The following is a 12,323-nucleotide window of genomic DNA, read 5'->3' on the forward strand; positions in this document are numbered from 1 at the left end:
TTTCCCTCTATTTACCTTCAAATTATCCTTATAACCAATGGCCACTATGACACAGTCTTGCCTTTTGTGCACTTTGTACTCATATGGGGAAAAGATTGATATAGCTCTCTTTCATAGTTTTAATTTTCCAAATAACAAATATGTCTTTAAGCTTACACTCTGTAATTCTTATGAATTCGGCTGCATGACTCAGCATGTGTACATTTACAATCATATTTTATTTCTGGGACAGTAGCATGACTGGTATCAGGATGTATTCCTTTGACAAGCCTTGTACACTAAAAGCCTTTGTACACTTCCCTGTGAAGCTTTTGATGCCTGACCAGCGTGATTTCTCCTGCCAAGATCATATCTTATTTATGAGGACACATTTGTAGCTCCTTTATTTATGCCAGGAAGTTCTTGAGAAATGAGTATTTGACAAAGATGTATTAATTACATGTCATAATTAATTACATGTCACACGGCTCCCATTGAACGTAACCAATCACTTCATAAGGGATACTCTCTCCCTTAATTATTTAATCAATCATTGACTCTGTACCTAGGTAATGGGGAAATGCAATTAATTACAAGACATGTATGGTACTGCTAGTCAAGAGGTAGGTCTTCTACCTGAGTTCATTAGGAAGTAGGCAACCTTTACCCTCTCTGCTTTGTTGTAGTTGCTGTTAGTTGACACTGCAACGCCTCCTGTACAACCCACGTCATCTTTTGCTCCCTCTGGAATATCTTCTTGGATCATTCAACCTTTTGGGCTTTTTTCATACCTTTATTGAATCCAGCCCTCACAACACCTGTGTAGACACTCACATACGGTCTGTTAGTTTATTGTGAGGATACATTGTAACCCTGTAACCTTTCCATGCATATGGTTGTATCAGGTTATATCAGGATGCCAGCTATAGGAACATACAGAAAATCTTTATTTATTTTGTGGTGCTGTGGAGTGAATTCAGGTCTCACTTATGCTAGCCAAAATATCTCCCACGGATAACATTTTCAGTGCTTAGCCGTATGAGAGATATTTTTAATTATGCATAAAAACTATGTCTAAGTTCCATGAAGTTAAGAGACACATCTTATTATAATGAGTTTACATTTTCACTTAATATTGTAGTTTATTTTGCTCTAATGTAAATTAAGAATTCTTCTTTTTCTATATAGGAATGTGATTAAAATAGAAACATACTAAGCTATTATTTTTACATAATATTTTTAAGTAATAATATTTGTTGACATCTTTTCATGTAATTAGTAATATAGTAAATTCTTTCACTATATTGTCTTATAGTAATCAAATAATAGTGGGACTAATATCTTTCTCTTAGAAAATGAAAAATGTGAATTAGAATGTTTACGGATATAACTGTATTGGTGCCAGAACTCAAACGTATTTTACTACAGAGCTCATGGTTAAGTGTTATGGTATACATGTATCCTTCATACTGATTTCTGACCCTTGTGATAGCTTATGTAAGAATGGTGTCTTAATTGTGTAAAAAAAGAGCATTGCTATCTCTTCCAGAATTACCCAGTAATAAAAAAGTGGAACTGATTCTGAGACTCCCATTGTTTAGATACAATTATGTATGTCTAGCAATTTCTTTACGTTGTTGTAGCTGATAAAGACTAAAAATGCCTATGAAATCACTTTGGCAGGTTCTGATGAGAGTATAGACACAGGAACATTTTCCCACAGTGTAATCTTTTCCATAATTTTCATAACCTAGAGAGTCCAAGGGAGGATGCTTGCATCTCACGCAGAAGAGGAAATGAAATAGACATCTGAAGTAAGATGGAGGGAGAGAAAGCTGCGTGGGAGCAGGGGTGGGGAGGATAGTGGGGCCAAGGATCAGTTGTGGAGAGGGTGGTGATGGTGGTAGGGAGGAGGGGAGAAACTGGAGAGGGAATGGAAATAGGGGAGCATCTTCAGGACAGGGGAACCCCCCAGGAGTCTATTGGTGTGATCCTAGCTGAGATCCCTAACAGTGGAGGACATGAAGCCTGAAATTACCACTTCCTGTAGTCAGGTGGGACTTCTAGTGGATGGATGGTGACACCAACCTACCCATAAAACCTTCCGCCCAAAATTGTCTTGCCTACAAGAAATATAGGGAGCAGAGATTGAGGGAATGGCAATCCAATGACTGGTCCAATTTGACACCTACCCCATGGGAGAGAGCCAACCCATACACTATTAATGATACTCTGCTATGCTTGCACATAGAAGCCTGGCACAACTGCCTTCTGAAAGGCTTCATCCGGCAGCTGATGGAAACAGATGCAGAAACCAACAGCCAAACAATAGGCAGAGCTAGAGGAGGTTTGTGGAAGAGTGGGAGGAAAGATAGAGGGAGCTGGAGAGATCAAGGACACCACAAGAAGACCTACAGAGTAAACTAGCCTTGCTCCATGAGGGCTTATAGAGACTGGTCCACCAGCAAAAGAGCTTGAATGGGCCAGACCTAGATTCCCTACACATATGTAGCAGACGTACAGAACAATCATCATGTGCCTCCCCTAACAATGGCAATAGGGGCTGCCTCTGACTGTTGTCTACCTTGGGATCCCCTTTCCCTAGCTGTGCTGCCTTTTCTGGTATCAGAGAAAAAAAAGATTGCTTAGTCCTGCTGTGACTTGAGGTGCCCAGGTGGGTTGGTACCTCTTGGGGGCCTCCCTTTCTCTGAGAAGGGGAAGGGAGAATGGGAGGGGACTGGGATCAGGGTATAAAGTGATTAAATAAATAAAAATTAAAAACAAAATCTATAGAACCTGTCATGTCTTAAAGAGGGAGGGCCCACAAAGATCTAGGTCATTTGTATTGATCTAATGTGTCTGGTTGACACCGTAGTGGTAGTGGCTGTAATTACTGCAAACAACATCTAAGATGCTGGGCTGAGAGAAGGAATTTTTTTCTTTTTTCTTTATAGTGATAAAAGTATTCTTGTCTGGAAAAGTCATTACATAAATGTTTAAATTCATTAAATCCCATCAAAATTTATACTTACAATGTGTAATTTCTTTTACATTTTTTCTTTTATTGAAAACTGCCATATATCCCATATAAATATCATGATTATGGCTTTCCTCCTCTCTGCTGTTCTCTGTCCCCCTTCCTTCTCATCCAGATCTACTCCTTTTTGTCTTCCATTAAAATTAAGTAGGTTCTTAAGGGATTATAATGTAATTTAATACAATATAGTATAATACAATATAGTATAAATTATATACTATTATAATATATATTATATATAATATAATAAATATAAAACAATGATTCAAAAGCTAACACACTGGAATTGGGTAAACTGGACAGGATTACAAAAGATGTGAAATATTCAGGCACAGGAGCATTAGTTGTGATGATAAGGCAAGAGCGTTATCATATGGGATATGATCTCTGAAAATCACAGATTCTGTTTGCATACAAGTGAGGAGTGTTCCCTTGAAGTCTACACAACTTTCCAAGGATGGAGAGCACAGCCTCATTGAGGGGACACACTCTGGGTTGAGGCAGGAGGTGACTGCTTTTATCTTAGGTGCCATGGCTACAAAAAAGCCATGATACTTTTCCTGTTGACAGGTCTGTCAGATGAACACCAACCAAGCTGGAAGACCTGGACTGCCGTCTGCCAACCTGGCTTGACTCAGAATTTGGGTATCTCACTTTACATATGTATGCACATGGTTTCTGTGAGTCTGTCTGGGCAGTACCCGTTCCTTCCCCAGCCTCTGTTTTTGGTTTGACAGCTCCCTTTCTCTCCACACTTGTGACATTTGGCTGGAGTGTCTCTGTTCACTCTGGATCTATCCTACTTTCTGCTCTTGCTCACTGTACCGATTGCCTGGGAGTTTCTAACAAGCAAGTGCCCTGAGCTTCCCTACTCAGTGCAGTGGTTTCTGGCTTCCTCATATGGAGAGATAACGCAAGGGCGTATTAGAAGCTGGGGCTTTGGATTCAGGTCAGTTTTGGTTCCAGAACTAGATGTGATGCCAACAGTTACATACTCAGCTTAAAAGATAAAATAATATATTTAGACTATAAGTGTTAAGCAATATTAATGTTGTTACAATTTCTTGAACTCTCGACCAGCTTTTGGACTCAATTCAAATAATAAAGGCAAATTTCATGCTTTACCCATTTCATTCTGTATTTATAGCTAGTGAAAAAACCAAATGTATTATGTTAATTTTGAAAGTTAATGACACAACTTTCAGGAGCTGTGCCAGTTCCATGGCTGACATTATAAAGACACAGCATCACTAAGTGGGCATCTGACTCTTCAAGGCATTCACAAGGTAGGGTCAGGGTGGAATTGAAAAATTGCTCAGATGGTAAAATCTTTTCTCTGCCACATGCTGCTAGGTCTCAAATACTTAAACATGTAGTTCAAAGTGACTGGTGGCAGTAATAATAATGTACATAGAACTCCAGCATCTTCTTCTGGTGCCTCCACTGACTCACATACATGTGGCATGCACTGTTTTTCACACACATACACAGAAATAAAAACAAATCTTTAAAAAAATAATCCTACTTGATTGATAAATGTAGCATAATAATTTATTTAGTTAGAATTCATTTGGCTTAATGTGCATTGTGAGAAAATCCTTGCTTTGGATGAGAGACTTAGGGAGAAAGAGATAAGGATGCAAGCCTGCTTGAGCAAGATGGCAGGAGGCCAGAGGGAAAGAACCCAGACCTTGTCACTTCCTCCAGAGTAGTTAAACTAGAGCCACAGTGATGTGACTGCACATTGAAGTGGATGACTAGGCAGAACAGTAGAGTTCTATGGTACAAGGGCAGATGAGGGAAAAATTCACAAAATCGAAAAGTAAATCCTCAGAAAGGGGAGGACTGTATGATCCAGAGGGGCTGAGGACACCAGGAAAGCATGGCCCACCCATAGAATCAACTAAGCCAGGCTCATAGAGCTCGTGGAGACTAAAGCAACAACCGTGGAGCCTGCATGAGCCTGTACTAGGTCTTCTGCATACATGCTGTGGTTGTTTAGCTCAGGGTTTTTATGAGACTCCTAACAGTGGGTGTGGTGATGTCTGGTGATGTCTCTGACTTTTGCTTGCTCTTGAGACCCTTTTCCTCCTACTGGGCTGCCTCGTCCAGCTTTAGTATCAGGGTGTGTTCCCAGTCTTAATGCATTTTGTTATGGCATATTCCGTTGATATCTGTTGGAGGCCTTCTCTATTCTGAATGAACACAGGGGCAACGTGGGTCTGATGGGAGAGAAGAGGTGGGGGAGAGAACTGGGAGGAGTGGAGAAAGGGGAGGAAGGCTGTGGTTAGGATGTGTAGTGTGAGAGAAGACTAAAGAAAAAAAAAGACATGAGAAAAATGGGGCTTTAGAGTTGGCTCAGCAGCAAACAGCATTTGCTGCCCTTGTAGAGGACCAGGTTCAACTCCCACCACCCCTATGGTATTCTATAGCTGCCTGTGACTCCAGTTTCAGGGGACCTGTGCTGTGCGTTTTGGGAAAGAGAAAGACTTATTGTTAGTGGGAGTGAAAACTGGTTTAACGACTATGGAAATGAGTTTGGAGATGTCTCAAAAATATGGAAATATACACCATATGATTCATCTATACCACCCATGAACATATTATCAAAGTTATCAATGTCTTACTTTGGAAACTCTTACTAATGTGTGTTTACTTGTGCTCTATTCACAATATCCAGGAATTAGAAAGAGCCTAAACGCCTACAAACTGATGAGTGGACTATGTAAGTGTGGTACTCGTACAAAGAGCAGCACTGATTCACCTGCTCAGAAAAACAAAATTATGAAAGTTTCAGGTAATGGATGGAGCTTGAAGCCATCAATCCTGAGTGAGACATGCCAGGCACAGAAAGACAAGCGGTGTATGCTCTTTCTCTTATATGTCGATGTGAGCTCTGAGTCTTTGGATCTGTGTATTTAAATTTGAACTGATTAGGATCAGTGAGTGGAGTAGAAGCGATATGAAGGGAAGGACAGGGAATAGTAGAAGAGGCATGACTGGGTAGAATGGGAGGAAGAATGGAAGGATAAAGGGAAGAATGTGGGGAGGGGTAAGAAACACTAAAGGCCTTTGAGAAAGCCACATGGAAAACTAGTACTGCAGGATCTTCCTAAAATATCGAAGTATGCACATGTGTGTACATAAACAATAGACAAACAACCTATTAACAAGGAAATAATGCTTCTTCTAGATACCACAGGCCATCAAACACAAAGCCCAGTTTAGGAGTGGGTTACTTATTTTGGACTTGTTGATCAGTAAGCTACCAACGTCCTCCAAACATTGCAGACTATTGCCTTGTTTTTGGTTACTATGCATGATTTGATGTTGAGACCCGACTGCTAAATATAGAACACACTTGAGTCATGGAAAATGAAAAAACAAAATCAAGTTTGTGTCAACCTGGAAACTTTATCCCCATGGTGCAGCTTTCATGGTGCCAGACAATGCTACATACACTAACAGAGGAGAAAAATTAATTATCAGTCTTACCTATGTGTAAACCCATGAGCCACATTAACAATTAAGCTGGTAGAATATGCCAGTTCATGCAATAGTGGCACAAACGTAGGGGTGACCAACTAGTTTTGGATTGGATTTAAGTCCTGCTTCACAAAACGAAACCCGTGTGTTGGTACGATGTTCCTGTGTACAGTTCACTCTTGTTCATTCAGATTTTCTACTCCACTCTCTGGTTTCAATCCACACACTGCATTGCGACGTTTATTCTAAGCATCTCCTGTCTTAAGTTTGTGCAACCATGTCACCATGTGTTCTAACACACAACTTGACAATGCTGAGCAGTAATGGAGAAGAGGGTGGGACATTGTGGTCCAGTGAGGGGAGGAGAAAGAACAGGAAGAATAGGAGGGATACATATGGAGAGGATGGGGTTGTGGTGTACCAGGAGGAATGAGCTGGGCCTAGGATATGAGTAAAAACCAAGTATAATGTGGGAAATCTGAATGCTAGGAAACTATACTAGTTTGCAGGTTTAGGATGGAGTAATTATTGCACAACATTGTGTTACAGGAAAGGAAGAAATCAAAATATCCTTTTGTTTAGACAAGATGTTCCTATTCATAAAAAATGTTAATGATGCTACTAGAAAATTTAGAACTGTTGAACACTTTTAGGGACGAGGAGAATACAAAGTTACCATATAGTACTATCACCACACAACACAATACACATTGTAAATAATCAACACTTTCCCAAAAATGTAGTAATAAACATTTTGATAAAGGCATCAGGAAAAAAAATCTCACTTATGATAACCTCAAAAACTAAACAAAACTAAGCCCAGGCAGAGAAGACAAAGACTTCTGCAATGGAGATTTTACATGGAGGAATGAACCTGAGGAAGACACTGACAGATGGAATGTCGGCCCATGCTCCTGGCCTAGCAAAATTGCCTTCTACAAGTGTCCCTCTTACCCAAGTGATGTACAGATTCACTGCAATCTTCACCAAAATTCCAATGACATTGTTTTCAGAAATGGAAAAAAGTTCTAAATTCGTATGGGAATACAAAGTACTTGAATAGTCAATGCAACTCTGAGGAAAAAAGTAGCAATGCTGGAGATATCACCACACCTGATTTCAAGTTACTCTACAGTTATATTAACCAAAGCAGCATGATGCTGGCATCAAAACAGACACATAATTGATTGGAATATAGGATCCAGTTGCAGACAGTTGATTTTGATAAACATGACAAAAAAAAGTACATTGGAGAAAAAAATAGGCCCCCTGAACAAATGTTGTTGAGCAAACCGTGTACACACATGTAGAAGAATAAAGCTACATCTTTGTGTCTTACCCTGTACAAACATCATTTCAAAATGGAAAACCTTCATGTAAGATATGAAACTTGAATTTTTAGAGAAAAGCACAGGGAAAAGATTTTGAGATATAAATACACACAAATATTCTTAGAAAAGGACTCCAAGAATTGACAATTAGATTGTATGAAATCTAAAAGCTTCTGCACAACAGAAGAGACAATTAATATAATATACAAACATAACATAACACAACACAACATAAGATAATAGCATCACATGCAAAGAGTAACTGTGCTTAACTTAGACAACATAGGCCTCAGTGGAAAGGAATTGCCTCAGACTGTATGTCTTTCCGTCATTCTTGTTACTTTATCTTCTCTGTGGTTACTGGTTTTATTATTGGTGTATATGGTGCTGGGCAGTAAGCTCAGGGTCTCACAGTCTTGACAGGGTATTCTTCATTGAGCTACAGACAGACAGACGCACACACACACACACACACACACACACACACACACACACACACACACACCTAGCAGCTGAGAGAAATAACACATTTCTTTTTCTGTCACCACACCTTGTTTTAACATGCACTGCTGACAGGGCTAAGAGTGAAGTCAGGAGATAGAGTAGGGGAGGTCCAGGATTCCGGCTGCCACCTCTCCCTGTGAAGCATTTGGACCTGAACTATTGCCTAACCAGAAAGTAAAGGTTTCAGGCCTTTTCCTTGACTGGAACAGTCAGTAACAGAAAGCTTCTTAAGTACCAGAGCTAAGCTCAGCCATGCCTGTGGAAACCCTCATTGCTGGGCAGCAGCCAACACCCCTGTTATATGAGTAGGCACAGAAGGTGTTCCTGATAAGCTCTGCTGTCTATACCACATTGACTCATATTGCCAATGCGCCCCCTCTGTGGGAACTGCAGAGTCAGTGGGTCTCTCTAACAATGAAACATATTCACAATGCCCAGTCATTCATTACAACCAATAAAGCTATGAGGAGTAATAACACTGTGGTGCTGGAAATATCCAACAGTGCAAAACAAACTGATTATCCAAGGCAGAGCACCAGGGGTAAGGCACTCTCCACAAACCATTAGAGATATCCACCATCCTAACGCAAGAACACTTGCTCAAAGATATTCACTACAGCTTTGGTTATAATAGCCAGAAACTGGAAACTGGATAAACAAACAGTGGTACACTTGCACAATGGAGTATTACTCGGCTGTTAAAATTTTCATGACATCAGTGCGTGGGCAGGCTGTCGTGGGTGCTACTCCCAGGCATCTGGGTGCCTGAAGGAGTCAGAACCGAGGAGGCACCGGTGTTTGCGGGTGGAGGCTGCTTGTAATGCTCACACCCAGAAATGCCTTATGTGGATCGACAGAATTGCATTTTGTGGTTTTTCTAGACCACATTTCTAAAAAATGAAAACAGCAGAGAATTTCTGCGACAGCATCCTGGGTACCACAGAACCTGCCTTCAGGACCATCATAGGTTGGAGGCATCAAACATACTTATATTTCAAAGGTTAACGATGCTACTAAGCTAAGGCGAAAGACAGAGTTCTGTTTTGTTATGGATGCAGGAATGGCATAATACTTCTACAAGCCAATGTACCAAAGCAGTCAGCCCCACAGCCAGCCTCTGGCAGCGCTAGTAGCCAAGGTGCCTGTGGCAAGAAGAAAGTGTCTTACAGAACTGGTACTGTTGGTGGTTGTACCTGTTACTGCTCCAATTCAGAAAGAAGTAAACAAATATGGTGGAAGTGTCGACAGAAACAATTTGAAAGGGTCACAAAGCCATCTTCTTTACTTTGCTCCTAAGCCACCTAAGATAGTGCAGTTATCAAAGCGGGGTATTGTGTGAAACAAAGGGCAGTGATGAAAAACTGGAAGAGAAGATATTTTCAATAGGATGAAAACACAATGACCTGCTTCGAATCTGAACTGGGAAAAGAACCTCTGCGGGTGACACCACTTTAAGTTCATAAAGTCTAGGAGTTTGCAGGCAAAGTGTCGTAATCATGAGGGACGTCCTGTTTGAAACTATAACGACTTCTCGGACTTTTTATGAACAGGCTGACAGACCTGAAGAGATGCACAGTTGGATCACAGCAGTCTCTGGCTCTATCGTAGCACAGCGGGGACCTGGCAGATCAGCATCTTCTGAGCATTTCTAGCTTTCCTTCAGAATCCAAAGACACTGTCTGTCCTGCCGGGGCAACCCCAGCCACCTCACATTTCCCAGCTTCTCGTAGCCACTCTGGTCTCAAGCTATCCCATGGAGAAGAGAGGATTTTATGACTCTCTTGCCAAGGTCAAGCCAGGGAACTTCAAGGCCCAGACTGTCTCCCCAAGAGAACCAGCTTCCAAAGTGACTGCACAAGCTCGGCTCAGACCTCAAAGTAAAAATGGCCCTCGGGGAGAATACGGTGAGCTAGTGCACTTAGATGGCACCAGCCTGCCAGTCAGTGATGTGTAAGGTGGGAGCACATGGGCTGCCTGTCCCACGCATGCCACAATATTTTTCACGAGGCTTCTAGCCAAAGATGATAGATGGTGAGAGATTTCTGTGCATATATTATATAGCCTCTTGGATGTACTCTAAGCTGGCAAACCAGGAATCTAGAGAGTGGCCAAAGCAATGCAATTTCTTTAAGAAAGGAAGAAAAATAGCTGTACCCATATCAACTGTCTTGAAGCATTATATATTTGGTGGTAAAATGTGTGTGTGTGTGTGTGTGTGTGTGTGTGTGTGTGTGTGTGTGTGTGTGATTTTTTTTTCTGGTTCCTTTGAAAATTGAAATATCAATTTAAAACTTTAAAATTTCTTTAAAAATGCTAATATGATTCCCTATGAAGTATTCAATATTTACACATTCTTATCCACTAACGTTATCAAATGGGACATTGCCAGGCCTAAAATTCCTAAACTCATGATGTCTGTGGTGCTGCAAAATATTTACTGTAATGTAGAATATTTAGTAATTCTAACCATTTTTAATATTCTGGCTACTTAGGTGAATGGTGAATATTGATTAGAGGATTGGATTAGACTGCTAGTGCAGGTGGGGGTTGAACAGGCGTAGCAAAAGGGAGAGATTAGAGCTCAGCAATAGCTAAGAATTTTTGTGGGGAGGGGACTCATTTTGGGGGGGAGGGAACAGGCTTTTCCTGTGTAGCCTTGGCTGTCCTAGCCTTGGCTGGTCTGTAGACCAGGTTTCTCTTGAACTTGTGGTGATTTTCCTGCTTCTATTGCCTCCAAAGTTATAGGTCTATGCCACTAACATGCAGCATGGGACACTCATTTTAAAGAGCTTAGGACTTAAGCCCATCAGTACTCTATTTCAGTAAAAATTATTTTGTTAATTAAAAAATTTGGAAGATCTGATTTTTTTTAAACAAAATTTTGTTAATAGGTCTTATTTCTGAATTTGGGTCAGTGAAAGACCTCAGTTCCTATGTGAAGTCATAACTGTCCTTAGTCATGAAGTTGTTGTGGCTTCTAGCTTTTCATCATTACCTGTATTCAAGTGCCTGTGTCTTCTCATCTCAAAGTCTTAAATGACTGGCTTTAAATGTTTGAATGAATTAATTTCAGTAGCATAGTGTGATATGTTAAATAAGATAACATTTAATGACAGAGACATCCAAATGTTGGTGTTCTACTACCTGTGCAATATTTATATCTTGAAAAGCAAATCAGTATGCATTTAACTGTGGGGAATATCATAAACAGAAGCGCCTCTCTAAGGAGCCTGGTGTTGAGCAATAGAATGGCTTGAGCAAGTGATGCTTTGTGGCAGTCTTACATGTTTGCTCTCCCCAGGCTGCTGTTTTATGATGATATTTCCAGTCTCACACTTTGGTTTTAGAGTTGTGAGTGTTAGTGTTTTGCCTTTCTTGGAGGATGAGAAATTTGCTACAGTGGTGGGGTTTAGGGGTTAAGATGTGCTATTTAGTTGTCCAACACAAGAACACACCATACACCTTTTATAGTCATAAGCTAATATGTTAGAGTTCTGTGCAGTTTTCTCTTTGGCATCTGCATAAGAAAACCATAGGACGACAAGGTTTTTTAGCAGTCACCACCCTTCTGCTGCCGTGTTCACTATCCAGGCTCTTTTGGAAGTTCCTTTTTCAGGAACATACCTAGGAACCCTTGTACAGACACTTGGCAGTATTGATGAGCGTGGCATCATTTTCTTTGGTACAGCCTCCACAGTACACATTCAGTTTAACATATTTTCATATTGTTAACTTGATATTTTTATGGTGGTAAAATATTAGCTCGGTTTTGGGACTTTTTGTATAATTACCTTTATTCAAAGGCATAGGAATATGTTCTTGTGATTGCCAGGATCTCCTAATATTTATCTCAATTCTTTTGCAAGCTCATGGAAATTATTTAATTATTTTAAAGTATATTTTCTTGTAAATATGTCACATCTGAAGTGCCAACAGTTACATTGAATATTGTAATATTTGCTTCATTTTTTTCCATCTGCGTAAGG

At 40.3% G+C, this 12,323-nt stretch overlaps 1 pseudogene across 1 annotated transcript; it reads left to right on the forward strand.

The window, feature by feature from the left end:
• Positions 1 to 8,751: 8,751 nt before the first annotated feature.
• Positions 8,752 to 10,478, forward strand: LOC311590391 (pleckstrin homology domain-containing family A member 1-like; annotated as a pseudogene). Its single transcript has 2 exons — positions 8,752 to 8,878; positions 9,356 to 10,478. The product of its transcript is annotated as a pleckstrin homology domain-containing family A member 1-like (transcript).
• The last annotated feature ends 1,845 nt before the right edge of the window (positions 10,479 to 12,323 follow it).

The sequence above is a fragment of the Acomys minous genome (assembly GCF_964271855.1).
Source record: "Acomys minous genome assembly, chromosome: 2".
NCBI lineage: Eukaryota > Metazoa > Chordata > Mammalia > Rodentia > Muridae > Acomys > Acomys minous.